General features: G+C 37.4%; 1 protein-coding gene and 1 pseudogene across 1 annotated transcript in view; both read right to left on the bottom strand.

The window, feature by feature from the left end:
• LOC116417309 (homeobox protein prophet of Pit-1) overlaps positions 1–27970 on the bottom strand; it is a 362559-nt gene that overhangs the window by 165514 nt on the left and 169075 nt on the right. The window lies entirely within an intron of this gene.
• Positions 26858–27194, bottom strand: LOC100113969 (annotated as a pseudogene).

The following is a 27970-nucleotide window of genomic DNA, read 5'->3' as shown; positions in this document are numbered from 1 at the left end:
CTTTTCTGAGTTTGGGACGTTTCGGAGCACCCGCACGCAAACGCACACTGTGTCGGGCCGATGTCCCCACCGGGCTTCCGTAGTTTTTCCACAAGCGCACTTGTCCGCTCAGTGGTGTGTATTACATTACTAAGATGTAATGCGCAGATTATACGCTTATTAATACAGAAATAAAATTGTAACAAAAGTAGTAGCAATGAATCAATGGTGGTTGCAATCATATACTTACCTCTAAATTACGATAAAATTTTTCTTAAATTATAAATAAAAAGTCAATACTTTTAAAAATTTTGTATATTATTAAAATAACCAGTAATTTCAAAAGTATTATTTCTTCAACACTAGAATGTTTTAATTTATGGAAATATTATATTGTGTACGAAGATCGTAGCGTACTCGTCTGCGGCTCGTACTGCAATCTCCACACTCGGTCTAAAAAAGCATGCTAAGCTGTTGGTGCAAGCTATAGTTTTTGTAACGTATGTATTGATTACCGCTTTTCTCATAAACTACCCTTTCTCCTGCACAAAAATTATGGTGTGCACCAAGGGATAAGCGGGCTTTTTGATCCCGTATGGTTCACAGTACTCGTTTTCGGCTCAGAGATGCACTAGCCGTCGGTTCATGCTACTTCGCCTTCGCCTCGTACTGCAAACTCCACACTTGGTCTAGAAAATCCCACTTTCCGCCCTCGGTACACAATATATTATTTCTGCCTAGTTTTTTCAGGCCGGTCAAAAAAAGGTCACTTTGAAACGCTTTTTAGGTCTAAAAACGTGGAAATTTTGCATATATTACAAAAATTATATTGTATACTTTCCATAGTAACAAAGTTGAAACATCAAATGTGTGAGAGTCAACCCAAGTTTGTAAAGAAATAACAAAACAAAATTTATTACACGTTGACCACACTTCGTCGGTGTGACTTCCGATCTCTTCGGATCAATTTTACAAAATAGGTTTACATGTTTAAATAAATAATGCAAGGATAAAATCCTCATGTTAAAACGATATTGTATCACACTGTAGAGTTGTATATGTACAGTCAACGGACAAAATCGCTTCAAAAGACGCGCCATATTATGGCAGCGGTCTCCATTTTAATCTTACTAATCAGATCGAGCATTAGTGTCAGGAAACAGATATCTCACGCTATGGCAGTCCTAATCTTGTTTTCAGAGTCCAATTAACGGTGTCAGAGCTACTCACATACCATGCAAGATTAAGGGTAGCTTCCAGGAAGCTTCCATGGAAGTTTATGAATTTTGCAAAAAGCTTTCATACAACCTTCCTGTAAGGCGATAGTGCCCACGATACTTTAACTTCAATAATATTTTATTCAAGATCACTAAAACCTTCCAGAGAATCTTCTAAAAATATTTCATTAAAGATTAAGTAAAGATTAATGCATGCTTCCGAAAAGCATTCACGATGTTTCGAGTGGCCGTTTTAATTACCTCAGAATATTACTGTAATCTTTTAGAAATATTTCTAAATGATAAGTTAACGGTTCAGGGAATCTTTTAAAAAGCTTTTCTTAAACGTTTGAAAACATATTATTGTAAGCAGTTGTTATTGTTTTTTTTATTTTACACATTTTAATATTTTTATATTCGCTCATATTATACATGCTAATAAAATTACACGGTAATGACGCATTTTCCAATGCATGAAAAAACTGTTGACTCGATCGGACCCTGGACTGGAATTTGAACCCTGGACTCTGTATTAAGAAGCTGACATTCTACCAATTACACCATTGCGGCTGCTTAAGAAAGACAATTCGAATCGTCCTTATGTGAGTTGCGTAAAATGTTAACAGCAATAAAATATTGTATCTTACATATAGAGCTTATACACATGATTATTATTTTAAGTGTCAAAGTTTGATTAACTGTATGCATGTCAATTACTTTACATGATTCCCTCCCGCCAAAGATTCTTTAGATGAAAACGACTTTTTCTTAACATGTGCATGAAAAAGACCCGTTTCGATGCATCTAAAGTGAATGGCAAGCTGTTCATTTCGAGCGGGCGGGAAGGAATAGCTACTTCCTCCCGCTACTCAAAAACACTCAAAATGAAACAAATGTTAAAAAAATTTTGAAAAATTTTGAAAATGTTTGAAAGAGAGTGGCTTACGACTTAACATGCGCAACTAACCATTGCTCTATATGCATGAAAACAGGTCTTTACAGGCACTTGTCGAAAAAAGTACAGTGTGTAACAAGAGAGGAGGGCAATTTCTACTTCGGGTGAGATTTGAGCACTCGTTAGAAATTGCCCATTACCCCCCCCCCACCCCCCACCCCCTCCTAGTTGCACAATATACTATTTTCCAAATTATGGAAAATCAAGACATTGCTGCCCTTCCTTTAATCATTTCATATCTGTGCAAAGTATAAAGTCCATCTGTAAACGCATGTAAAAATTGCATTTGAACAAAATTTCCAACATGCACACACTGTAGTTTTAAATTGTTTTCTCAAATACAATAGTTTTTTACAAACATTTTTTTAAATTGTTCACTTATTTTTTAATTCGTGTAATTCCAAATCGTCAGGAACTTCAGCTGAAATATGTTCATCAATCTTATCAGAATTTGTTAATTTTGACTTATGATCCAATAGTAACAATATATGTGCGTGCAGAAGACCTCTTTTTTTAAATTCAATTACGTGTACATAAACAATAATTTTTCCTAAAATATTCTCACTAAGAATATCAGCCAGGATTGCTCGAAATTTACAATAAAATAATCTAACAGTAATTGTTGCAATATCATTGCATGAAGTTCCTGGCTGAAATTTTTTTAGTACTATTTTCAACTCAGGCTATTTAAGATTAGTTGTTATCGTAACAAATATATCTGGTGGGCCGTCTATTATTTGCATTATAGTCATTGAATCAAAAAACTGTGGTGCATGTATCTAGGACTTCCTGTATATATATATATTGATGGCAAAACAAACAAATTACCTAAATCTTTCGTTGTTTTCAAAATTGTTATTATTGTTTAGCGCACTTTTTGTTACGTGATCAACAAGCTCTCGATAACATTCTACACGTAATTTTTTCTGATTATATCTTACAAAATTAATTCATCTTAATTCAATTCATTCAGTCTACAATATTCCAAAATGATATAAGCTTGAATAATATACTGTTATATACTGGGAAAATTTCTGACCCGGCGGCGAGACTTTTTTTATAATAAAGAGAGATACTTTTTTGCTCACTTATCTTTGTCAGCTATGAATTATATTATATATTTCTTACAAATGTATCATTTGTATTCAATTTAAACTACACTGTCAAAGTTGTGGCGACGTTAGTTAAGCTTTAGTCAATTTATTTTCTGCAAAAATAATTTTTTTTTCCGAACCACTTGACAAAACATCAGAGAAAAAGGACTAAATTTGACGTCAAGATACAACTATAACACCATAGACGATAAATGGAAAATTGCGAAATGTTCGTCATGGTAACGGTTATAGTTTTTGAGATGTTCTCTACATCAAGATCTGACGATGAGATGAATTAAATTAAAAAAGGCGCAGTATAATATAGATGTTGATGTCATGTTAATTGAACTACTTCGATTGGTTATTAGAGTCATACAGTCAACAGATATATGACATTGTGATTGTTTTAACTTTGTTTTCTAATATACTTAACACGGGATCTGTTGCCATATTATGGCGCGTTTATCAAACTTAATATGTCAGATTTGTCTATTTATTAGTTAATACTATAAATTTAATTGTAAAACAATATAAAAATTTGGGTTAATAACATTGCAGTCTTTGATATAAGTTAAATATAATAATAACAAGATAATTTAAAATTAAAAAATTAAAAAATATTAAATAAAAAGTATATTAATGTAGTAATATAAGCCATATTTCGTGGGGCGCGTGGTAGCATGGCAGCCGGCATGGTAAATTGCGTACGTTATTATACTAATAATAATACTAATTATTTAAATTTATTGGTTAAGTGTTAGCTATTGATTAAATATAAGTGTATATATATTTTATTTTTAATGTATTTCTTTTTTTTTTATATAATATAATATAATAAGTTTAACTACAACAAACTATGTTTATAGTCATAAGTATATTATCTGCGTTAAAATTCCAGGAAGACTAAAATTACAAGTTCAGAAAAATTGCAAAATTACATCTTGAATGGCAAAACATGATCTACCATACAATGCTCTAAGGATACAACTAATGTACCAAAAAAATTTTCACTTTGAGTAGACGATGTCCAGGTATCAAAATCCCCTTCCAGATAGCGAGACATGGTCTATAAGACAACGCACTAAGTATACTTTTCCAACATATCCGCTTTTCTTTATCTTTATAATACTCTGGTCATGCCTACTTTCATTTATTGTTGTAAAATTTGGTCTCCATACACTCAAATTGCTATTAATCATTTAGATTCCGTTCAACATAAATTCATTCGTTACTTGGCCTACAGGTCCGGCCAGCCCATGGCGCGTATTGATCACGATTATTCACTCATTGCGACATCGTTTGGTATTCCTTCGATACAGTCAGTGCATCGGTACCATGATGGTCTGCTTACGTTTAAACTTTTGCGTAAATTTCTGATTTGTCCGTCGATTTCCGACCTTTTCTCAGTTAGACAATTATCCTATAATCTGCGTAGCCATAGACCTATACTCGAGCATCTGGCGCATTCGAACTTTGGGTTCTATTCGACCTTACCCAGACTAAAGCGCGCTTGGAATTCTCTCCCTCAACGTATCACTGTCATTGAGCATTTGTCGGAATTTAAAGTGAATCTCAAGTCATTTATATCGGCATTTAGTTACGTAACTTGGTTTATATTATCTTGTTGTTTTATATTGTTCGTTCTATTCAATATTTTATGTACATGCATTCTATATTTTTGTAAGGGCATTCTTGCCCGTTGATTTATAAATAAATAAATAAATAAATAAATACAACAAATGTACCAAAAAAAATTTTGCTTTTCTTTAGATGATGTCCAGGTATCAGAATGATCCTGAGGTTAACCCATTATAGTTATGGTAAATGATGTATGCTGCTACTTTGTAAAGAGGAACAACATGTAACGGGTTGAGACTTGACTATGAGAGGAGAAAATCACAAAAGGAGACGCCGGGACCGAGAATCGATCCGGCGCTCCCGAGATCTCTAGGCGCGCGTGCTACCACTGAGCCAACGCCGCCATATTTCGTCACTCTCTATCCTGCCCATTACCGGTGTGGCGAGAGACGTTGTTCCTCGTTACAAACTTTAAAATTACACCAAGTTTAACTACCAAGAAACCTCGTTTATAATCATAAGTATATTATCAGCGTTAAAATTCCAGGAAGACCAAAATTTTAAGAAGTCCAGAAAGATTCCCTGAAAAATCCGGAAAGTGCGATATTTCATCTTTGCATTCAAATATTGCAATATTGGTGCACTAAAGATAAAACCGCTGCCTATTCATTAGCACGTAGCTTCGTTCAACTAAATTTATAGGTCCAATAAATACAATCTTATTAGAGGAAGCAAAAGTTTTGAGAAAAATCAGTTTTTACATTTTAGCTCTTTACTTGAGAACTGCTTGACAATATCGTTAAAAATTTTAGCAGCAGATTGCTTTTTTCATGATGAATCGCCTTATGAAATTTTGAAGCATTTGACTACATTGCTTTAGAGATGTAAGAAATCAATAAATTAAAAAAAAATAATTGAAACCTTGATATCTCAAGAACCATAAAGATTTGAGAACTGCGCAATAAACTTAGCCAAAACACATAAAATATTTAATTTTTTCCAAAATCTTGAGTGCAATAAGGCCTTTTTACGTCTGTAATCAAGGCACAAAAAAACTCATTTTTTCAGTTTTCGATTTATTACTGAAAAAATAACTAGTTAAATCACTTCAAATTTCAATGGGATATAGTTTGCTACATGACCCATTGATATGATTTTTTCGTGATGTTATGATGTTTAGTTTCAGAGATATGATTTTTTTTTTTGAAATTTTTTTTGAAAGTAGGTTATTTTATTCTCTTTTAAATGTATTATAGCTAAATTGATTAAAAAAATGAAATAATTAAAAAAAAAACGCAAAATAGTGTTTTTCAAAAATTAGAAAATGCCCATAAAAAAATAGTTGAGAAAATAAAAAATAACTGTTTTTCTCGAATTCAGAATCCAAAATGCATGTCAAATTTTATTGATATTGACGGAGTAGTTTCAGAAATATTACGGTATACATACACACACATCCGCACATCCACACACACACACACACACACACACATTCGCGCGCGCACGAACAATATAAGGATCTAGACGAATCATTGTCAGAAATGGACACTACGGGTAAAGCAGCAATCTGTGCAAGTGGAAACGTTGCTTTCTGTGGAAAAATGAAGACCCGTGAAGAAAGATTTATAGTAGGGAGTAAACCGGTCTGATTGCAGGCGACTTCAATGCGTGGGCTGCGGAGTAAGGCAGCATAAGGACTAACTACAAAGTTCGAATACTCCTAGAAGCAATTGCTCTCCTGGATTAGGTCCTATTTAATTAAGGATGCACCCATATATTTAGAAGAGGAGACGCAGGGTCTATTGTCGATCTGACGTTTGTTAGCAGCAGCCTTATTGGCTCAGTTGCTTCATGGACAGTAAGTGAACACTACACACATAGTGACCAAGCATGTGACGCTGCTATGCCTCGAAGAGTGGCATACAGTAGACGACCACCAGTATACTGGTGGGACAAGGAGATTGCGAGTGCACGTAGCGAGTGCCACTGGACCAGAGACGAGAATAACGGGCGAGGAAGAAATACTATAAAACTGGTATAGGCAAGGAAATAGTAGATGCCCGCGGGCGAGAAATGAAGGACGCTAAAAGGAGTCTTAAGAAGAAAATCCGCGAAAACAAACGACGGTGCCTTAAGAAATTACAGGACAAGGTCAAGCACGACCCTTGGGGTCGACTGTATAAAATAGTAATGAAGAAGATTAAAGGAAGCTATGTGCTTTCACCAGAGTGCCCGGAACTATTGCACCGGGTAGTGATCACACTGTCTCCCAGGCAACTGAAAGAGCCTATCCCTCCGATCACGATTGAGGAATTGTTAGCTGCCTGCAGAAGGGTAGGAAACAACAAGGCCCCAGGGCCTGATGGCATCCCAAATATTACATTAGAGCATGCCATTCACGCTTATCCAGAGGCCTTCGTAGATTTGTACAATAAATGTCTAGAAAAGGGAACATTCTCCACAAACTGGAAGAAACAGCGACTAGTGCTTCTGCCAAAGGGAAAGAAACCACCCCAGAAGTCCTCATCATACAGACCGCTTTGCATGCTAGATACCCCAGGCAAGATCCTGGAACGCATTATCTGCGTCAGAATGGATCATTTTATAGAAGGAAAAGGTAGATTACCGGAACATCAATATGGCTTCAGAAGCGTTCAACCCTGGACGCAGTTACTCTAGTGATTGACACTGCACAAACAGCGATAAAGGGTAAAAGATGGAAGGGAAAAAATAAGTATTGCGCTATCGTTACATTGGATGAAAAAAATGCATTTGATTCGGCCAGATGGAGTGAAAGACACGAGGCACTTCGGAAGCAGGATGTGCCCTTATATATAAGAAGGACGATGTCCGACTACTTGAAGGACAGAATCTTATTATATGACACTGAGGACGGTACTAAGACCTATAAAGTTACAGAAGGCTCCCCCAAGGGTCAGTACTTGGCTCACCGACTTGATACATCATGTACGACGGGGTACTAAAGCTACAATTACCTGAAGGAGCAACAGTCGTAGGATTCGCTGACGACATAGCAGTCGTGGTAGTAGCAAAACATAAAGAAGAGGTGACATACATAGCTAAAGAGTCAACCTGTACAATACACAAATGGCTAACAGAAACGGGTCTGGAATTAGCCAGTCAAAAAACAGAAGTATTCTCATTTCTAGTAGGAAGAAGAGAGAGGAAATCACACTAACGGTGGATGGACATTAGATCGTTTCTCAACCAACTATCAAATACTTGGGCATCACCATCGATGCAAGACTAAGTTTTAAACAGCATCTGGAAGTAGTTAGTGATAAAGCAGCAAACGTTGGCGCTGCTCTATCTCGATTGATGCCAAATGTAGGAGGGCCAACTCAGAAGCGTAGGTTACTCTTAGCTAGTGTAACCACATCGATTATGCCCCAATAGTGGCAGATGATATGCGGGTGAAATCGTATGCATGAAAGTTGAAAACCGTGTATAGGCGAAGTGCACTAAAAGTGGCGTCCGCTTACCGTACGGTATCGGACGATGCTACCCGCATTATAGCAGATATGCCACCCATTGACCTCTTAACGTTGGAAAGAAAGGACGTATTCGAAGCTAGGAGGTAATCGAGTTACAAAAGCCAGAAGGAGATCTGGATTGCCGCAAGAAAGAAGACGATGGCTGAATGGCAAACAAGATGGGACGCTAGTGGCAAAAGACGATGGACTCATAGCGTTATACTAAGAATAGATGACTAGATTAGAAGAAGAAATCGAAAAGCAAACTTCTAACTCACGCAGTTTTTGACCGGGCATGGATGTTTCTGGGCGTACCTGCATCGGTTCAAACTAGACGATCGTCCGAACTGCCCAATATATTCAGAAGCAACAGATGATTTTGAGCACGTCTTTTGCGAGTGCTCACAACATCAGCAGGAGCGAGATGAACTGGAGAGTTATCTTTAGATCAGAGTAAATCCTGAATCGATTATGACGGCCATGCTGACAAAGGATAGATGGTACGCAGTCAGCAACTATGTAACAGACATTCTCAAGAAAGTCAGAAAGGACAAAAAAGACAGAAAAAGACGAAGAGGCTGAGTATGTGTGTGTGTGTGTGTGTGCGACGCAGAAAATGAAGGATGACTATAGTGATGACAACTACATCAACCAGAAACGGGCAAAAGCCTTTCGCCCCCCCCCCCCCCCCCGCGAAGCATTGCTTGACGGTGGTACCGCGGGATTCAGGGGCATAGAAGATGATGCTAGGCACCTTGACCGAGGGTCAATAAAGGCAAAGAGGGCGTTTCTTTTTACAGCTGGTTGTTTTTTTTCACCTGGTTGTAAGAGAAATGGGTTTAGTTGGTGTAAATCTGACACACAGTTGACATTGGGGATGGGGCTGTCTCGACGACCCCATAAACAAGGTCATGATATGGTCTTTCTAAGATTTTTCCTAATACTTCTTTCTCCGAGAGAGAGAGAGAGAGAAAACACATTACTACTCCAATTAAGTCAAGTCACAGAGCCCAGTACCGCCGGCGATTACGATCAAGTGAAAGCCCCTGTGGTCGGCGCTGGCCCCATGGAGTTTAGGGGGGGGGGGGCAAACTCAGGAGCCGCAGAGGTTTGTTACCTGACCTCTGCTGCATGTAGAAACGCAGATAATATAAAAATGGAGGTTGATGCAGACAGGGATAAGAGAGATGTTTGCATAACGTAAAGGAATGCGCACTTGGATCGCCTTGGCAGCAGAATCGATGGACAATGTTAGGGACAGGCACAATGTGCAACAAATTAAAGATCTTGCCCGAATCATTAGAGCAAGCTATAAGAATCTTCGCATAACAGATTATAACTTACAGCAATGCCAACGCCCGATAACTCAGGAGAGGGAACCCCAGACAACCCCAAGTCTTAGATCTCGGAAGGCGGGTACAACAAAGGAAACCCCAACTATTTCGCAGGGTAGAAATGGAAGAAATAAAGAACAGGATAATCAACCTAAAAAGGCAGCGTGGCAGGAAGTCTTCACAAGAAAGTCAAAGAAAGAGGAAAAAAAGGCAAGCCTAGAGGATAAAAGTGTCCCTGGCGTTACAAACCATTCCTGCTGGCTGTAGAAAAATACTGCTGTTTAAATCTGCGAATGATAAAGTTGAGCAGGTTCTAGGAAATATTACCTGAGCCTGCGACGCAACGATGCCAAGGAGGGCTCCTAATAATAGACGCCGCCAGTATACTGGTGGGATAAAGAAATTGAGACTGCCCGCAGCGAGTGTCATCGAATCAGAAGACGAGAACAGCAGGCTTGGAAGAAATACTACAAGACAAGTCCAGGTAGAAAAGCAGTAGACGCCCTAAACAAAGAAATGAAGGATGCTGAACGGATACTCAAAAAAAAAATCAGAGAAAATAAACGACGGTGCCTCAAAGAGTTACAAGACGAGGTTGAGCTGGATCCCTAGAGGCGACCGTACCATGTAGTAATAAAAAAGATAAAGAGAGGTTATATTCCCCCTCCTAAGAGCCCCGAATTGCTGGACCGTGTAATGACCTCACTGTTTTTCCTTTAATTGAAAGTAACTGCTATTCCTGAAGCGAATGTGAATGACGAAATAATTTCAACAATCACAAAAGAGTATTTACTGGCTGCATGCAAACGTATTGGAAGCTACAAGGCTCCAGGCCTGGATGGCATACTCAATATTGCATTAAAACAAGCTTCACATGCACGCCTTGATGTTTTTATGGACCTGTTTAATTCATGTCTCGAAGAAGGTACGTTCCTTAAGAACTGGAAAGAGCAACGCCTGGTGCTACTACGAGGAGATAAGCCACATTAAGAAGCTGCCTCATGGAGACCAAGTCATTGAAAAACCAGGTGGACTAGCGGAATATCAATACAGCTTTAGGAAGAAACGCTCCACTCTTGACGCCGTAAGCTTAGTAGTCGACACCGCTAGAAGTGCAATGGAAAAAAAAAGATGAAAAGGAGGAGCCAAGAAGTACTGTGCTATTATTACACTTGATGTTAAAAATGCTTTTAACTCAGTGAGCTGGAGCAAGATACACGAGGCACTACGGAAAAAGAGGTATTCGTATGACACAGAGAGCGGCATGAAAACCTATCAAGTGACCGGAGGGGTCCCACAAGGGTCAGTGCTTGGCCCATTATTGTGCAACATCATGTACGATGAAGTACTTGGGCTAGAGCTACCCGAAGGGGCACGGTCGTAGGACTTGCAGATGAAATTGCAGTAGTAGTAGTAGCAAAGCAAAAGGAAGAGGTGACGGAATATAATCCGCGATTGGCTAAAGCAGACTGAACTTGAGCTTACTAGCCATAAAACGCAGGCTATTCTTATATCTAGTAGGAAGAAAATACAGACAATAACGTAAACGGACACGAAATAGTCTCTCAGCCGACTATTAAGTACCTGGGAATCACCATGGACGCCAGACTAACGTTTAAGCAGCCTTTCGAGAGGCTGAGCAATAAGGTAGCAAAAGTCGGTGCTGCACTACCGAGACTAGTGCTAAATGTAAGTGGACCAACGCAGGGTCGAAGGTTACTCCTAGCCAGTGTAACTACATCAATTATGTTATACGGTGCCCCAATATGGGCAGACGCTATGTTGGTAAAGTCTTATACACGAAAGCTGTCAACAGTTTATAGGAGAAGTGCATTGTGGGTCGTTTCTACCTGCCGTACAGTATCAGAAGATACAGTCTGCGTTATCTCAAGTATGCAGCCTATTGACCTTCTAACAACAGAACGAAAGAATATATACGAAGAAAGCCGGCGTAGTGACAATACTCAAAAGAAGTTTGGAAATCCGTGAAGGAACCCTAGCTGAGTGGCAAATACGATGAGATTCCAGTGGAAAGGGACGATGGACGCACCGCCTCATACCACGTATTGTTGGCTGGACCAATAGATGACACGGGGAAGTGAATTACTACCTTACGGAGTTTTTGAGCGGACATGGGTGCTCTTGAGCCTTCCTACACCACTTCAAGATAGAGGATAATCCAAATTTCCCAGTATGTTTGGAAGCAAACGAAGATGCAAAGCTTGTCGTCTATGACTGTTCGCGATACGGAATGGAACGAGAAGAACTCGAGTATGACTCCTGAGTCAATGATGACAGCTATGCTCGCGTCTCGAAGGATGGCTGGTGCGCAGTAAGCAACTACGTAAGGACCATTTTCAAGAATGTTAGAAATGACGAAGAGAATAGAAGGAAAGGACAAGGCAAGAAAGACAGCTAAGTAAAACTGTTGCTAGATAAAGGCCACTAGGTAGTAGATAAGATATCCTCCTCGGATTGATGCAAAGGAACGTAGGTCACAGCAGCAGCAGTAGCTACAACAACATCTGCCAAGGGCACACCTAATCCGGTCGTGCCCAAGAAGAATGAGTCAGCACTCGCATCGCTTGCTGGCTCTAGGGCTCAATCACCTGTGCGGATCTCCGCCGCACAGGTGACATCTATCAAGACGTCGCTGAAGGATATCTGTGCGGCGCTTGAGGACATTCGTAGAGTCCAGAATGAGGATGACATTGTACACTAAAACAAACACCTATCATCCCACCAAAACCACCATCTAAATCGTCATCTTGCTTACACACAACTGTTTCTAGAGCGTCTCTGTCTGAGGGTCTAACTGTGTCATTTTAATGCCACAAGATGATCAGGCTCTTCTTGTCCACTCGTTCCCCCTTTACGTAATAGCTGTGACTGATACTTGGCTAAGCGACAAGGTAACATCCATCCCTTATCTTGATAAATACATATTATACAGACGTAACAGAAGCAGAAACGGTGGAGGTGTGGCCGTCTACATTCATCATTTATTAGCAGCCAGCGTTATCTCGCCATCTGACAGCGAATGGTCGGACAAGTCAGGTGTGCCGGTGTATCTGTTCTGTGAGATCTCGGCTAAGGAAGTATCACCCATCTTCGTGGGAGTTGTATAGCCCACCGCATGCACCCTTTATCCAAGGATCTAACTTCATTGAGTAACTAACAGCGCATATGCACAATTACTCCACGAAGGTCATCATGGGTGATTTTAAGTCTGATCTTATCTTCTACTATCTCATCTGAAGACGCCAATTTCATCAGGGCCTTTATTGATAAAAACTCTCTCACTTTTATGCCATATGGTGCGACCCACCACAGGCAGGACTCTGACACCTGACTTGACCTATGCTTAATTGATGAGCAAAATTTTCTGCTATCACGCTGGAAGACGGACACTCCTTTCATCAACGGACATGACTTTATCACGGCCACACTCGACGGACAGATTCAACGCCACGTACCTGCTACATACTCTTACAGAAACTACAAATGTTCACGTGATTATCAGAGACGTTTCGGTAGCACGAAACCTCGCCGATATTCGAGTTCACACACATGCATTTGTAGCCTTACCTGGGCTGTGATCAACGTTCGTAGCTCGCAGGGCTCACCAGGTTGCTGAGAGGTGTCCTTATGGTCAATCCTTCATATATTTCAGGCCTCGATAACTTGAAGTGCGTTTTTGGGGGCGCGTGCTAAGCTGATAGTCGCGGCGCGTGCCGACGGCCAGTGCGCCTCTCCTTATCCCACCCGATTACTACTTCAGCTCTGCTCGTACGTGTCCGCGGAAGATGTACGAGACCCCACTAAGTACCTATGCTGCGCGGGCTCGTTACATTATATTATTTTAGTCATTATATAGCCAACACAAAATTGTTGTGTTCAATTAAGAGTTTTGAGTGGAATAATTGCTAGCTTAAACTTAAATAATATATTGATCAATTACAAAACACTTTCCATATACTTTCTACGTAACTAGACATGTCCGTTTCACTTTGTTCATAGGTCAACAATTACAATTTTCTTATTAGAGGTTGAAACGTAATATCAAATTTATTTATAACTTTATTATGAACTACGTTTTTATATTTATAAATAGTTTAAAAGTAAGTAAAAGTTAATACAAATTACTAGAAAAGTAATTGTTTCTACATTTCGATATTCTGATTTCTAAATGAATAAAATTTCGATGACTTGTGTGTAATTTCTATATTTTGTTTTGACATAAGGAAAAAATTATAAATCATGCCGAATGCTATTTTGCTTTCTTCCTAAGGAAGCTTTGTAATGGTTATTTTCAGAGTTTGTCGACGATTTCAAGTCCATTGTTCGGAGAATTCTAAGTCGTTTTAATCGCAATGATTCTAAGTATATACGACACTATCTTGGCCCTTTTATAGTGAATAGACTTATTTATGATAAACGGCTGTGAAGGTGATGGTGGTAGCTTCTTCGGCGAAGAGGTCCAATCAGAAGGCTTAGTTATTTTGTGTCGTTATATTTTGGGACTTGCTATCACACGTATATAGGTTCTAATCTCCTACTTAGATCATTTTCCCGCTTGTACATCTCTTATCTTGTTATTCTCAGAAATTTAGCTCCTCTTGCTAGCTGCCTTCTTTTAGCTTTTGCTCCTCTTTTGGCTGTTGGATGTCGTTTCCGAGTCGTGTTGTGCTTTGCTTCGAGGTATTCGAACGTTTGTTTGCACAGCTGCTGAATGTTGGTGGCTACTGTTTGATTCTTGCTCCCAGCTTATTACGATGTCACGTTGTAGAATATTCGCGGCTTATGTCGCTTTCATTTGAGTGCGTATGTATGAATGAATGCTTGGTTTTTTATAATTGGGCGATCTTTCCTCCTTGCTTGCTAGACAGACCTTGAAAGACGTGGCTTCGGTCGTCCGTTCTTTTCGCTCGTAAATGGTGCATAGCCTTGCACTTTTTTGTGTACGTGTGAGTCATCGTGCATTCGTGTTGGTACATAGCTCGTAGGTATGTGTGGGCGTTTTTTGTAGTCTGTAGTACTTGCTTTGTGATTTTATGATTTGGGGATTCGTGCTTTCTATTGTATTCTTGTTTTTGACTATTTGAAATGATTGTTTGTAGTTTCGTTAAAATATCTCTCTCGATTACGCCGTATGTCGTTGCCTCGTGTTTCTTGAAAATGTAAAATGTATTCGTAATGCATTCTATTGGGTTTTAAGTGAGTCATCATACGCTTTGGCTTTATGCTGATTGGTCACTTAATCTTATGATATTGTAGTCGCCAGCTTCCTTTCTTACGCTATATATAATTTTCTCTCTTAAAAAAATGATGGCCTTTGTTGTGAAGCATTTAATACGTGATTCTGATTCGTTCCTGGTTGGTTGCCTAAGCAGCGAGATCAGAACCGCGCTTTAAATTCATAACCCTCAAAACAGTCATAACTGATAACCCTGGTAGAAATGTTTAAGGTGTTTAAAATGAAATGTGGAAACCTTGACAACAGATAAAATATATGTAATATAACTAGCAAGAAATTTTAGTAAAAATTAATCATTATCAAGAGTGTGTAGTATTACAACATGTGTATTGAAAAGTGGCACCCTAACCCTATTTGAAGTAGTAATAAAGTGTGTGAATATTATTTAGTTTTTTTTTTTTTGAAATGTCAGTGAGAAGTTCAATTAAAAGAATAAAGAGTTTGAAGATATACTGTGTCTCTGTGCCCAAAGTCGCCCTCGGTGAGGTTTGAGAGGTGAATTTAAAGAAAAGTAGAGTATCCGAGTCAGTAAGTTTAAGTCTTAATCATTATACAATGCTCTTTGAATTGTAAAAAGGCTACTAGACAACTAAAATATGACACTGCCACTTCCTATGTTACCTAGAAATATGTAACCTAGATGATTCTGATTTTTAAACTGTTTTCGTTCATATTTTCACATGCAGGCTCATGCGAATTTTTTAATTGAGCAGGTCAAATTTTACTTATAGTCAGTTACGCAGAAACTACTATCTCTAGCACGTTGTATTTCTGGTTTCTAGCATATTTTTACATGGAGAAAGTGATAAATGTTTTGGCATTTTGTCAAGGTTTTAGGTAATTAGAATTTTGACTTTTAATAGTTGTGAGACCGAAATCTGTTTTTCCATTTTTGCATTTATTCTCATTCAAAAACTTCTGATTTCGACTCTGACACTGATGTGAATGCACACTCATGCTATACGACTAAATAATTATCATGGATGTTGTAGTCGAACACAAAAGTATTTCAGTTAACGTTGATTCAACTTTAAATATCTTTCCACAATCACAAAAGAAATCTACATGCAAAATATGAGCTTTCTAGACCTGTTAGTTTTCGAATGAGAAAAAATGCAAAAATGGAGAAACAGGTATCGGTCTTAAAATCTCTCACAATTGTTAAAAGTCAAAATTCTAATTAATGCCTTGACAAAAAAGCTAAAATACTTATCACTTTTTTCATGTAAAAATACACTGGAAAGCAAAAATACAATGTGCTAGAGATGATAGTTTCTGTGTAACTATCTACAAGCAAAATTTGATACGCTAAATTAAAAAATTCATATGGGCCTCGATGTGAAAATATGAATGAAAACAGTTAAATCATAATCAAGTAGGTTACATGTTTTCTAGGTAGCATAGTAAGTATCTGTGTAAAATTTCATTTGTATAGCTTTTTTATAATGCAAATAAATGGCATTGTAATGATAGATAAACCCACTGACTCTTATAATGAACTTTTCTTCAAATTCGATCACTATTCGAACCAATGATGACGACATTGAGCATTATTAATATATTTATTAAAAAATAGTTTAGAGGCATTTAGTAACATGTTACATGCTTATAAAATATTAGCAGACGTTAGTGTGCCGCACAACACTTATAATAGATTTTCTACCAGTGTTATTAGACAGAGATAGAATCAAGAGCGCGCGAAGCGCGCCTTCATTCCTAGTATCATATAATTTTCATGAAACAATTTAAACCTTAATATTTTAAATAACAGAGGGCCCTTATAACGTCATAAAACCATAATTTTTCTCAAAAGATTCTGAACTTTAGTTAGAAAAATAATAAGAGTTGAAAAAATAGTAATTTTCAGTTAAAGAGGGTGTACAGGGTGAGAGACAAAGAATTTGAATCTTAATATCTTTTAATCTAATCAGTTTCATAAACTGAAAAATGAACTTAGCCGAGGTAAGCACAAAAGATCTATCTTTTACCTATATTTCAACTTTATTAATCTTTCTACTCCCGTTATCGTACGACATAGAAAACCCATTTTTTTCGATTTTTAGCTCAAAAACTAGTCACCAAAATAGCTTAAAATTTTTATAGCAAATAGATATTATCAAGAAAAGAAAAAAAAATATATATATAAGTGGTTTTCTGTGAAATCGAAGATGGAAGTTTTAATTTTTGTCCAAACTGTGTATATATATATATATATGTGCGTGTGTGTGTTCTATATGTTGTACCTGTCTCCCAAAACAAAATTTCAGCGCGATTCCTTTATTTGACTTTGAGTTTTAGCTGGTCAAAGTTTAGGTTTTAAGCAATTTTTGCATGTTTTGCCTATTTTCAATGATGTGTAGCTCATAAGGGATGCATTTTTAACTAAAACTACCCGTATACTTTTTTTGTGTAAAATTTTCTGAATTTTTTAATAAAAATACTTTTAAAGCCCTAGATATATATATATATATATATATATATATATATATATACTAGTGGGGCTCCGCCCCCCTGCTCGCTTCGCTCGCCAACCCCCTATTGTAGTTTCTGTGTGATTTTATCTTCAAAATTTTATTTTCATGAACTGATAATTATGTTCTGGATGGTTGAAAATGATCGATCTTATTGTATAAGAAAACCTGTTACTGGAAGTAAAAGTATTGTTTAACATTGAACTTCTACTATTAATGGCATTTAAAATAGTTTTAGCTAGTTTTTGAAGTTTTCTGACGCTTGAAATTCATCATTTGAATTTATATATATATTTTTTTTTAAATTAATTTTAATTTTTTTTAATGTTCTTAATGTTTAAATCTTTGTGCCGCAAAAGGCATCTATAAAATGATTGACTTTATAAAATTCGAGTTGCGCGCCATTGGGAGACGTGAGGTGATCCTGAAAATTAAATTATTTGCGGGTACTGTGGGAATCGTACCCGCAAATAATTTGATTTATAATATATGAATAAGATGATCGTTTGGAAAATCCCCCAAGGATTTTTATTCGTAAGTATTTTTATTCACATTTTATATTTGCAAACAATTGGTTATTGTTATTAATTAACACAATGTATTATTTTCAGTTATAGTTCCAGTAGACTTTGTAAATATATTGTGCGTTGTAAATATTTGTGTAGAGTAAGAAATTTTTTATGTATAAAAATTAATAAATTAAATAAATAATACTACCTGCTTCATTAATTAATGTATGTAACATGTAATAAAACATGTAAAAAACATTTATAATAAATAGTTTTTTATTTTTTACTTTCTTATCTATCTAAGTGTATATATACATATTCAAATTTTACTCAAAATTATTAATTCATATCATTAACTTTAATTTTTTTTAACTTAATTGATTTTTTAGTTTATATAAAAGTTAATTCATATAGTCTTTGTATAAAGATTGATTCGTACAGTCGTCTTTGTTTAGATACATTTTTAATGTCCTGACCGTTTTTGACGGTCTTGACGTCAAAGGAGAATATAGTGGATTGCGCATGTGCCTGCCGCTGAGTAAAATCAAAATTTACCACTCAAATTTAAATAGTGTAATTTTCGTTTGGAAAAAAATTATAAACATATTTTTTACCATTGAATAATTATTTATAAATTGTTGCTGCTGAGCGAGTTAACGCGAGCCATTCGGATGATATGAAATAATTATTTCGTTATTGTAAAATTGTTTTTTTAATTTATAAATAATTATTTGATAGTAAAAAACTGTATTAATTAATAATAAAAAAATGTATTTATAAACTTTTTTAAACGGCAATTACACTATTTAAATTTGCGCGGCAAGTTTTGGCTTACCGCGCAAGATCGTCAAATACGGTCACGACATTAGCAATTGTAGTCATGTTATTTGGTGGGGGGCCAGGCGGGGGGGGGGTTGGTGGGGGGGGTGGTGGTGGAGGGGTAGTGGGGGGTGGTGGGGGGGAGTCTTGCCAAAATGACTATATAATATAGGAAGATATATATATATATATATATATATATATACAGTATGTCTACGATCAAGCGTACAGATACTTAAATTGGTGATTTTAGCAAAATTAGCGGGGGTGCAAACAAATCTTTTTTAGTGAAAAGTTAGAGTAAACTTAGCTCTAGCTTCTGTCGTTTGCTCCGTTCGATAGGATTTATCAGTAAAAAAATTGTCCGAGGCTAAAAATAATAAGTGCAAAAAAAAGTATGGCTGGATGTTTTTTACCCTTCCATCGCATAGGCCGTGGCCAATAATGCTTAAAACCACCAAAAAACATTATCGTTAGATGTAGATTTTATTTTTTAATAATTAACGAAATAAATTTTGTAAGATGTGAATTAGTTCGCGAGAGCTAGACATGGCGACCACAGCGGAACGCGGAACAGGGCGGACCGAAGCAAGACGGTACTACACCGGTTTGTTATTGTTATGACTCAAGGTTAGTTCGTCTGCTAGAGGTGTCCCTGTCACAACGCTCGACTCCGAAATCCGAGCACAGTTTTTCGCGAAACGTCGGTAGATCGCTAAAGAAGCGATCTCGGAGCTTTCGCGAAAGAGTGCTCATTGAAATTTGATTTTTCGGAGCTCGTAAATCTGTCAGCAGCGGTGCTTTTCCTTTTCAATAAAAATCCAAGCCCAGTCTCAGAATTTAAAAAAAAACATAGTGCTCTGAATTTTGGAGAGGTATCGAGTTAGTTTGAGATCTTGAATGTCAGGCGTTCTTGGCCTGACTCGAACGTTCTTTTTTAAACGTCATCAACAATTCTCTGGGTTTGAGAGCAAAATCTGCCGAATAATTGAGTGTGTATGCTAAGTTTGTATTGTAAAAGAATTTTAAAGCATTATTTTCATTAGTGCTTTAGAAAAAAAATTACTTGATTGTTAATTTTTAGATATAAGTTACAATTTTCAGAACCATAATCTAGTAAGCGGCCAGTTTGAACGGCAATTAGGACAATTTAAACGCGTGCTCATTGTGCAAATAAAAAGTATAATCCATACAAATTCTTTACGTGACAGATCGTGTAAGAAGTTTATTCGGGCTGCTGGTCAACTTGCCAACCTCTCCTACATCCTGCTGCGAATCCTTTTCCATCGGCGCGATCCCATACTACTCCTACTCAGTGAATTTGCTCTCTACCTTCTGATCAGCTTGTTTTTGACGAAGTGAGTTGTTTCATTTTAAATTTTCAATATTTTTTAAATATCAAACGAATTGCAACGAGTGTTCAAAGACACCCGTTTGTGTATGATTTACTCCTTCATCTCAACCTCTTAATTAACATGCAGTCGTCAATACAGAAGATGAATACGCAAGATCCGTTACATAGTCCAGTACCGAAGTGGCCAACAAGGTTGAACTCAGCGACTTTGCAGATACCGTAACCAAAGGTTGCTGTTCAATAGTTTAACGCGAAGATGCAAACGTCTGCTCAAGCCACAGCTAGCCATCGCAACTAAATGCTGCAGAAGTTTTCTACAAGCATCATTATAGGAAACGATAATGATGTTCGAGATGATCAGTTGGCTACACCCGGACGTAAGAAAATCGGTACGGGGAGACGCAGCTCATGTTAAACTGCTATAAAAGCAAATTTCTAGTTCGTCAGCTAACACCTGCAAAGCTCTAGCAGACTTGCAATACGACAAAGACAAACGCACACTCACACTTGAGCAAAAAATTCATGCGTAATTGGCATAGCTAACACTGTCAGTCATAAATCGATGAACTTTTCATTTAACTTGATCCTGTAAGTGATTTATAATGAAAATAAAATTTGTAATAAAGAATAAATGTTTTATAATGAATGTAGAGGTCAGCCAGGTAAGACCTATAAAATTTGAATTTAATTGTTCATCCATAAAATTATAAAATTAATTTTTTGTAGCTCCAAAACCTGCCAAAAGTAGCACTACCCGTATTTTAATAAAATCCGAGAATAGTTGTTTAGATCTTGTAAATCAGCCAGGAGCGGTGCTTTTTCTTTGTTTATAAAGATCCAAGCCCAGTTTCTAGCGAAATGTCGATAGATCGCTTAAGCAGCAATCTTGGAGCTTTCGCGAAAGAGTGCACGTTGAAATTTCATTTTCCAGAATTTGTAAATCGGCCAGGAGCGCTGCTTTTCCTGTTCAATAAAAATCCAAGCCCAGTTTCAAGTGAAACGTCGATAGATCGCTTAAGCAGCGCGTTCGTAGCTTTCGCGGAAAAGTGCGTATTAAAAATTGATTATTTGGAGCTTGTAAATCAGTCAGCAGTGCTGCTTTTTCTTTGTTTATAAAAATCCAAGCCCAGTTTCTAGCGAAATGTCTAAGCAGCGCGTTCGTAGCTTTCGCAAATGAGTGCGTATTAAAAATTGATTATTTGGAGCTTGTAAATCAATCAGCAGTTCTGCTTTTTCTTTGTTTATAAAAATCCAAGAACAGGTTTTAGCGAAACGTCGATAGATCGCTTAAGCAGCGCGTTCGTAGCTTTCGCGGAAATTAACAATCAAGTAATTTTTTTTCTAAAGCACTAATGAAAATAATGCTTTAAAATTCTTTTACAATACAAACTTAGCATACACACTCAATTATTCGGCAGATTTTGCTCTCAAACCCAGAGAATTGTTGATGACGTTTAAAAAAGAACGTTCGAGTCAGGCCAAGAACGCCTGACATTCAAGATCTCAAACTAACTCGATACCTCTCCAAAATTCAGAGCACTATGTTTTTTTTAAATTCTGAGACTGGGCTTGGATTTTTATTGAAAAGGAAAAGCACCGCTGCTGACAGATTTACGAGCTCCGAAAAATCAAATTTCAATGCGCACTCCTTCGCGAAAGCTCCGAGATCGCTTCTTTAGCGATCTACCGACGTTTCGCGAAAAACTGTGCTCGGATTTCGGAGTCGAGCGTTGTGACAGGGACACCTCTAGCAGACGAACTAACCTTGAGTCATAACAATAACAAACCGGTGTAGTACCGTCTTGCTTCGGTCCGCCCTGTTCCGCGTTCCGCTGTGGTCGCCATGTCTAGCTCTCGCGAACTAATTCACATCTTAGAAAATTTATTTCGTTAATTATTAAAAAATAAAATCTACATCTAACTATAATGTTTTTTGGTGGTTTTAAGCATTATTGGCCACGGCCTATGCGATGGAAGGGTAAAAAATATCCTGCCATACTTTTTTTGCACTTATTATTTTTAGCCTCGGACAATTTTTTTACTGATAAATCCTATCGAACGGAGCAAACGACAGAAGCTAGAGCTAAGTTTACTCTAACTTTTCACTAAAAAAGATTTGTTTGCACCCACGCTAATTTTGCTAAAATCACCAATTTAAGTATCTGTACGCTAGATCGTAGACATACTGTGTATATATATATATATATATATATATATATATATATATATATATATATATATATATATATATATATATATATATATATATATATATATATATATATATATATATATATATATATATATATATATATATATATATATATATATATATATATATATATATATATATATATATATATATATATATATATATTAAGGCTACCTTATTTGCATTTTAAACCTTAAAATATCAAAATCTGAATGTTTGATCCGGACCCCGACAATCTCAATACAGTACTAAGATACCTTTTAATGGTAAAAAAGTAACTGTAAAGTTTCAGAATGGGCCTGACCTTCTACTAGAAGTTATGTAGAAAACAAATATGATATAATGACTAATAAGTGGTTTTACATGCAAATTTGACACTTATAACCTAGTACATTTCATGTCTACCGATACGTATTCGTAACCGAAAGTTGCAGTGATGGAAAAAAATCCAGTCACAGGGACTGTTGTTCCTTGGCTAAACAATTTCAGCGGACCCTGGTAACGATAACCTCCTACGTGACTTTTGGAGGTTACATTGATATTTTTCTTTAGATTCAAGTTAGAAGATTTAACACTGTGGCAGTTAAAGGTAAGTACACAATTTTAACATCAGCCATGATCAAATAACTCTTTTTACATTTTATATGGAAATTCATGAAATGCCTTTTTTCTTTGCTGGTGAGAAAAGCCGTACCGAGCACAAAGGTATAAGTGAATATACCACATAATTGCTGAGAATCAAGGTTTATGTGTGCGGAACATTAAAAAGTTGGTCCTGAAGGATTCGGCAAGTATTAATTTATATTATGCTTTCAACTATAATCATAAACTTTAATGTTGATTTTCTCAAAATGTATTTTTTTCTGATTTTAGCTCACTGTCTGTAGGATTCAAAGTGAACGGGTGTTTCTTTCAGGCAGAAATACAAGGAGGATACTTGAATACCTGTATTTTTGGTATGAATGTAGGGATTTTAATTTGAATGTTTAGAAAATCTTTTATACACAAAAAGGTGGCGAATAAAAAAGAAAAATTGAGTATTTTTATCGACAATCAATTTCTAAGCATTCGAAACAAAATCCTTGCATTCATACTCAAACTATAGGTCTGCAAAGTATCCTCTTTAAATTTGAGCCCGAAAGAATCATACGTTCACTTGGAATTCTACAGACAGTGAAAAAATTCACAAAGCATTGCACCAAGTGCCACAATGGGTCAGCAGGGATATTAAGGTTTTAGCACGGTAAAGTTAAAGATATTTATACACAATATCACTAAAAAAAATTTTAATGATTTACTTTAATTTTACCATTTTTACTCATTAATCTATTTTTCAAGATTTAAAAGTGTTGTGTCTCCTTAAAATATAATAAACGTAGCTCTTCTAGTCACGGATGTACACGGCCGCGATATATGAATATTCAGTTGAAGTATATAATTGGGTAGCTGTTACAATATATGCATGTTAAATTTTATTACCATCGGTCTCATACTTCCAGAATTATGACGATATACATACACACACGCATGCACGCACGCCCGCACATACCCACACGCACACACAAACGCATGTACGTACACACACGTACACAAAGCCATTTGCACGGACATTTTCTAAAAACGTATGATTCGAACTCCAAACACCTCCGAATACGTTTCTATGAAGTTTTAACATAACTAAACATTTTACTATTACAAAACTTCCTCTAGAAAGAAGCAAAAGAGTTGCCGTATAGGTGCTACCGTCCGGATTTTACAGCTACCGCAGACTTACTTTAAGTAGCTCACTGGCTCCAGTGGTGCTTAAGGGGATGTCGTCCCATAAAACACTGTTTTTCTATTACATAAAACTTTTTAAATTAAATTTGCAAATGAAAAACCGTGCGCGCAACCGATATCATTATACCCGGGAGTTAGCATCTTCGAGACGAGCAGCTACAACATCAGAGGTCGAATCACCCTGTGTCCTCGTTGATCGCGTGAACGCGATATCGAGCAGCACCCGCACCAAGTCATCCACGGAGCTGTGCAGCCTGGCTAGGAGGGATGCCTCCTCGCCATCAGCCGTCTAGAGACTGTCGTTCGACCCTGCACGCTGGAGGTCGTGCCACTGCGCGTACAGCGAACCCGTAAGTCTTAACTGACATTTACCGAGTTATACCGACGCAAACCTACAGACGCCGAAGTCGAGGTTCATGCCACCGAACTCTCGGCTCGTCTATCAAAAATCAGTCCTCTCGCGCACCGCGTGCGATCAATTGTAATTCTATTTGATACCAATATATGACTTGTTTTATACGGCATAAGGTGTTTGTGTTATAAACTCTAGAGTCACGTCCTTCCTTTCCTCCGCTCACGAACTCGGCAGGGTTCGACCAGGAGAAAGTGTCACGGCATCGTCGTCGCTGTTGACAGACGAGAAACTCTGGACGCGGAGAAAGCTTCACTCGATGTGCATTTTGTATTCGTAACCTGGCTGCATTGTATAGAGTCGTCATTGCGCTGACGGCTAACGTCCGTCGACGACTCCAGCATCATCAAGGGAGAGCCGTGGCGTATTATATATTGTAGTTATAAACCGCTCGGTGACACGGCAGTGTCTTCGCGGCCGCCGTGTACAAGTCCATATATATATATATATATACACTGATATTTACAAATGCAATCTGCACATTCGTACCAATATGTATAAATAGCCAGGAAAGTGGTTTTGATTTCTCAGTCTGCATTGAACTTTAAAAGTGGCCAGTTTGGAAAGATTATAATAATTTTGTACGATAATTAGATAGCCGGGGAAATTGTTTTGATTGCTCAGTTTGCTCTGGCCTTTGAAATTTGAAGATCTTCAATTTTTATTTAGCTTTGTATTGTCATATTAGCTTTGGTCTTGTATATAGTTTTTCATTTGAACTTTTTGTGCTACAAACTTGTGACTGTCAACTTTATGGGTTTCAGTGGAGGGGCGCTGTTCGCTTCGGTGATCGTTGAGCCGGGTCTGAAATTGTTACCCTTAAGTCTATGTTGTTACACAGTTTATAGGACTTAAAAAAATTCAAATGAGATGAGAATTATACTAATAGATATAAATATGTCAGTTATTGAGAAAAGATATGAATGGTTTTACGGCACACAGGAATATTTAAATAACCCTAAATTATTAGGGCCCGAAAATTTTAAGGTTATAAATTTTAAGATCCAAAACTGTTAGGGCCCACAAATATTTGAGGCCCAAAAATCTTAATGCCCAAAAATTTTAAAACCTAAAAATATTTGAGGCCCAAAAATGTTAAGGCCCAAAAATTAAATTTAAATTTCATAGAAAAAGTTTTATAAGCATATTACTGATTCTTTTATCAATTTTTGATTAATTTTAACATAACTATCATGTAACTTTTTTTCTATGAAATTTAAACCAAATCCCCTCATTCATACCATTACTAATGTACTTTGAAACAATATCCTAGAGTTTGAGCTCATTTGGGCCATTCGTTCCTTTGGAATCTTATGGTCAGTGAATTATGGACTCTTTACTATACGTAGGTATTATAGAGGTATATAGAAGGTCTAAAACCATCAAAATAAAGGTAATAGTACTAAAATAGTAATAAAGGTAGTAGTCTAAGAATAGTAAAAAAAATTTGGTTCATTTATATAAGCATTTAAAAATTTTTAATGAAAAATTTTGATTTTAATTTCAAAGGTGGTGTGCTCCCTTAAGTTACACGTATAAAAAAAAATCAATATTTTATTTTTTATAATTTTAGGTAGTTCAGATCTCTGAATGATTAAATACACTACATGACGCCTAACGACGCTTTCATCAGATTATTTTTTCACCAAATTAATACCTGATTTCTGTAAACCTCTGGTCCCTTTCTTAGAAATTTCAGCTTTTATACATACTTGAAAAAGGCTATTCATTGGCGCTCAGCTGCTAACTGACCAAATTTTTAATCGCCTTCATTACTATACAAGCGGGGGCAGTGTATGTGCACCTCTTAGCCCAAAATCTGTTAGCTCCTCTCTGTGTCAACCTGGCAGCTATTTCGTTGCCTATCACGCCAGAGAGCCTCAGTACCCACAACAGTCTTGCTACGTTATGGTCTGCTAGCGATTTCAACGCTTGTGTACAGCTAAATACCTCCTTTGAGGTGATACTAGTGCAATTCAATGTCATTATAGCTGCTCTGCTGTCAGAGCAGAAGTGTAGTTCTCTGAACCGTACCCCTTCCTAACAGCCAATTTGCTGCTTTCGCGGTGGCTCTGACTTCTTCCTGAAAAACTGTGGCATGCTGGTCAAGCAAGCACACTTTCTCTTGTGTGCCACCCCTCCCCCGCCCCTCATTCCCAAGCTCCTTCTCTAACACTGTTCTCGTTTTAAGAGCCAGCAGCATACCGCATTATTATTAAGCAACAGGTGGCTACCTCTCCACAACTCTTCCCTCTCCGGGATAATAATCAAAAAATGTTTACAGAAGACGATCTTCTCCGCCATATTACCCTCAACCCCTTTGCACCATTAGCGGCATTACATGTTTGAGTAGCGTTGCATCTTCGTAAAATGCCCTGTTAGTTTGATTGGTTTGAATTATGAAAAGAAGGGTCATGATTTAACCGCCGAATCCGTAGAGGGTGCGGCCTTGTCTCTTCAGAGCGTAGACAACATCCATGGCGGTGACTGTCTTCCTCTTGGACGGATCGGTGTAAGTGACAGCGTCACAGATCACGTTCTCAAGGAAGACCTTGAGGACTCCGCGGGTCATTCGTAGATCAGTCCAGAGATACGCTTAACACCACCACGTCTGGCCAGGCGGCGGATGGCGGGCTTGGTGATGCCCTGAATGTTGTCACGCAATACTTTGCGATGACGCTTGGCTCCTCCTTTTCCCAAGCCTTTATCTCCCATACCACGTCCAGTCATCTTGATTTAGTGCAGGAGAGTTGTTCACAGAGCTACGAAACACGATGATCTGATGTAATAATAATTATATATATATATATATATAATTTATTTATATTGATTGCGCGGTTCTACAGAAAGTCTTGCAAACATTTGGCCAAATATTCTTATCAAGCGGCAGGAGTTCTAATAGAGTTTCCACGGTATCCGCCGGTGTCGTCCGCATAGACCCCGTGGTCCCCGTCATGACAATGCTTTGCATCCTATCTAGTGCCATAATATGAGCTTTTATCTCACATTTATATTTATGATGTGGCAAAACCCGCGAAACTATTTTTCTCTTTAGCCCCGCGGCGCCGAATCTGCAACACTATTATTTATATTAAAAAACGTTTCCGATCTTTTCTTGCGATCTCGGAGGAGTTTCCGCTAGATCTCCTCAAGTCAGGATACCCGAGGACGATTGGAATAATTACACTTGAATTCTCTCTCTCTCTCTCTCTCTCTCTCTCTCTCTCTCTCTCTCTCTCTCTCTCTCTCTCTCTACAGTGATCAATGTCCTCCACAGTCTTAGAGGTGACCGGGAAGCTACTGATCTTGGCTTTAAGCTCTTCCTTGTAACTTACCTATTATTGTACTTTTACCTATTTGAGGGATTTCACCTAGCCTCTAGTTAGTCCACTAGTTTTAATTCCTTTACCTCTGTGTCGAGGAAAGTCGAATAAGTCTTGATCTCAGGCCCGTGGAGAATCAGAAGCAAAGGGGAGACCTTTTTAACGGGAACCCGCTTCCGAGTA

The sequence above is a fragment of the Nasonia vitripennis genome (assembly GCF_009193385.2).
Source record: "Nasonia vitripennis strain AsymCx chromosome 4 unlocalized genomic scaffold, Nvit_psr_1.1 chr4_random0007, whole genome shotgun sequence".
Taxonomy (NCBI): domain Eukaryota; kingdom Metazoa; phylum Arthropoda; class Insecta; order Hymenoptera; family Pteromalidae; genus Nasonia; species Nasonia vitripennis.
This window is presented reverse-complemented; position numbering and strand designations above follow the sequence as displayed.